Genomic DNA, 3504 nt, shown 5'->3' on the forward strand with positions numbered 1-3504 from the left:
AAACTGTGGTTCCTAATTATTGTGATCCAACATTTGCCTCACATTTCAGGATGAAAAGACAAACATTTCAGGTGAAGGATAATCCACTTCTTACCTCCGAGACATATATAAGAAATATATAAATATGTATAGTATTTTTATGTTACATTAATCAGTGTCTAGCACACCTTCCTAAGGAAAGGATATGGACCAGAACACATTGCAATTACTAAATTATATTTAGACAGACTTAAAGAAGTTCCAGATCTATACTTGTGCCCTTATTATTTCAGTTATTTTGCCTTTAATGTAAATAAACATGTGCAAACAATATTCTTGCTCTTGTGAATTTATTTGTATGTTAATTACATTGTGCAAGCTGTCTCTTTAATACCGTGTGGTTTACATACACGTTGCTGCTGATTGGGCTGACATGTTTGACACACCCACCAAACAAGAGAAAACGCATCTCAAACCCCGTTGCACACCGTTTCCAGGAAACATGTCGTTCAAACCATAAACCGTAGCAAAACGGTGCACACCGGTTTGAGCTTGAACTTGCCCCAGATCTGTTCCTGAAGGGCCACTGTCCTGCAGAGTTTAACTCCAACCCTAATTAAACACACCTGAACCAGCTAATCAAGGTCTTCAGACTAACTAGTAGAAACTTCCAGGCAAGTGTGTTGGAGTTAAACTCGGCAGGACGTTGGCCCTCCAGGAACAGGATTGGACACCCCTGATATAGAGTGAGTTGAAGCAGCAGAATAAGGCCCCGTCCACAGGGAGACGCGTTTAGCTGTATACGCATACATTTTGTATCGTATAGGCGTTTCGTCCACACGGATCCAGCGTTTTGGGAGAGTGAAACCAATATTTTTTGAAACCGGGTCCCAGAGTGGATAAATCTGAAAACGCCACCCTTGCGTTTTGTGTGGACAGCAAATCCGTATATTTTCTGAAACAATGACGTCATCAGCACGTCACGTAACAACAACAAAAACATGAACAAACACTGAACGATTGTCTTTTTATTAACTAACATTAACACAGATTAATAAATGTATTGTTCCATGTTCGTTTGTATACCGCGCGCAAGGTTTATGCGCATAGTCCAAGTCTTCTTTTCCATTTTTAGTGTATCTCTGTGGCAGAATTACAGCGCCAGATGCTGGTCTGGCATGTATACTACATCGTTTTATGTCGGTTTTGTGGTTTCGTGTGGACGCAGATATTTTTTGAGACGAGGGAAAAAAACAAGATTGGATAGGGAAAGCTCTGGCTTCGTGTGGACGTAGCCTGTCAGTTATTGTGAGTGAGAGCTCCACTTACCCCTAGCGTGACGATTTGTTAGTGTCTGCCCATGTTGTTCTCTGCGTCACTAGCAGCACATCATGTTTATCCTCTCCAATAGTCTGGATGCCATCGGAGGAAAACTTCTCTCCTATAATAGACTCTTCTGTGTTGCAGCTTTCTGACTGACAGCAAAACAAAGAGAGAAAAAAACAAGAATATGACTTCTGTTTGGAGGTTGTACAGCTCCAACGCTGAGGTGTTCCAAAGGACTTTATAAAAACAAGAAAGCAAGTGAGAAAACAAGCAACTGGAAAGAATGACAGAAGAGAAGGTGGGTGAGTGAGTAAGAGAGGGAGAGGAGAAAAAAAAAAGGAGGGAGAAAAAAAAAAGGCACATGAGAGGTTACTAGCAGTCGTTCACATGGCTGTGAAATCCCTACAGAGGACTGAGCTCTTGTAAGTGTGTCTCCCAAAGCACATCTTTTACACATCTTGGAATTTAGAAAGATATGGAGTCATTGAAAAGATGCACAAAAAACATCTCAGTGGAAACACTTTGTACGATAAAAAAATAGGCACCACTCAAATGATGACATCCTGTAAAACCTGGATATTATTAATGCATTTACTGAATTAAAAATAAGCAGTAATGGGAGTACCACACTAGACATCATAAAAAGTTTGTGCTTTAACAGTCAGAATAATGTCAACCAGGAGACGACCCCGACATGCCTCATCCCACGGTTACAACCATGCCAGAAACTGCTCAAAGTCCAGGTTATGTCACCAGCAGTACAAAACTTAGGAAATAAAACAAATAAAATTGAAATAGCAACTATAAAACCACAAAAAGTCAGAAACTCTTAGCAGCCCCAGATAATAAACAATAAGAAACAGCCATTTCTAATATACAAGCTGTAAAGTAAAATATACTTTAAGAAACAGATTTTGTTCATAAATAGCATGACAATCAGCACACATTATATCAGCTGTAAGAAATGACAATGGTTCAGTTGTAAAAAGGAGAAAGAATCCTGTCATTGTCTGAATTCCCTTTTGTTCAAGGGTTCAATTAATTGTATAGATCCTATTTGAATTAAACACTCATTAAAATCACATTGAACGTGACCTGAAGTAAACCAATGGAAGGCTTCTTTCAGTGTCCAATGTTCTACACTTATCAGTGGGCTGTTACCTTTGTCCTGTAAACCAGTATGCTCTACAACTGCCAGATCAAGAGTCAGCTCATCTGCTGGCAGATATGATAGCCGGAAAGTGACAATGAACAATTAAAACAAGAATATACTTAATTTCAGAAGAAACAGCCTAGTTAATTCGCTTGTGTTCATTTGCAATGTGTTTATCGCAAAGTGCTGCCTGAAAGATTCAAACCCAGAAATAGGTTAAAGTTAAGACTCAGCTTGTTTTAGGAAGTGGTGTTTTCCAATTCTGTACAAGCTTCCTCTAAATTTGTCATGAGAATTAAGAGGAAGAAATCCTTACTATACATAGGACGCAGATTCATAATGCAAGGCGACAACATACGATTTAGTCTAAAGTACAGGTGCATCTCAATAAATTAGAATGTCGTGGAAAAGTTCATTTATTTCAGTAATTCAACTCAAATTGTGAAACTCGTGTATTAAATAAATTCAATGCACACAGACTGAAGTAGTTTAAGTCTTTGGTTCTTTTAATTGTGATGATTTTGGCTCACATTTAACAAAAACCCACCAACTCACTATCTCAACAAATTAGAATACTCCATAAGACCAATAAAAAAAAACATTTTTAATGAATTGTTGGCCTTCTGGAAAGTATGCTCATTTACTGTACATGTACTCAATAACTTGGTAGGGTCTCCTTCTGCTTTAATTACTGCCTCAATTCGGCGTAGCATGGAGGTGATCAGTTTGTGGCACTACTGAGGTGGTATGGAAGCCCAGGTTTCTTTGACAGTGGCCTTCAGCTCATCTGCATTTTTTGGTCTCTTGTTTCTCATTTTCCTCTTGACAATACCCCATAGATTCTCTATGGGGTTCAGGTCTGGTGAGTTTGCTGGCCAGTCAAGCACACCAACACCATGGTCATTTAACCAACTTTTGGTGCTTTTGGCAGTGTGAGCAGGTGCCAAATCCTGCTGGAAAATGAAATGAACCACAGGAGTAGGGCTGGACGATATGGCCAAAATTGATATCACGATATATTTCTTAATTTCGGTCGTTTCGGTCGA

At 39.1% G+C, this 3504-nt stretch overlaps 1 protein-coding gene across 1 annotated transcript in view; it reads right to left on the reverse strand.

Annotated features, from left to right (window-relative positions):
* LOC107740482 (oxysterols receptor LXR-alpha-like) overlaps positions 1 to 3504 on the reverse strand; it is a 22907-nt gene that overhangs the window by 9963 nt on the left and 9440 nt on the right. The window contains exon 2 of the mRNA XM_016552938.1: positions 1309 to 1454. The gene's annotated coding sequence lies outside the window, so the exon portion shown is untranslated. The remainder of the gene's footprint in view (positions 1 to 1308; positions 1455 to 3504) is intronic.

The sequence above is a fragment of the Sinocyclocheilus rhinocerous genome, unplaced genomic scaffold, assembly GCF_001515625.1.
Source record: "Sinocyclocheilus rhinocerous isolate Xijiao unplaced genomic scaffold, SAMN03320098_v1.1 scaffold225, whole genome shotgun sequence".
Taxonomy (NCBI): domain Eukaryota; kingdom Metazoa; phylum Chordata; class Actinopteri; order Cypriniformes; family Cyprinidae; genus Sinocyclocheilus; species Sinocyclocheilus rhinocerous.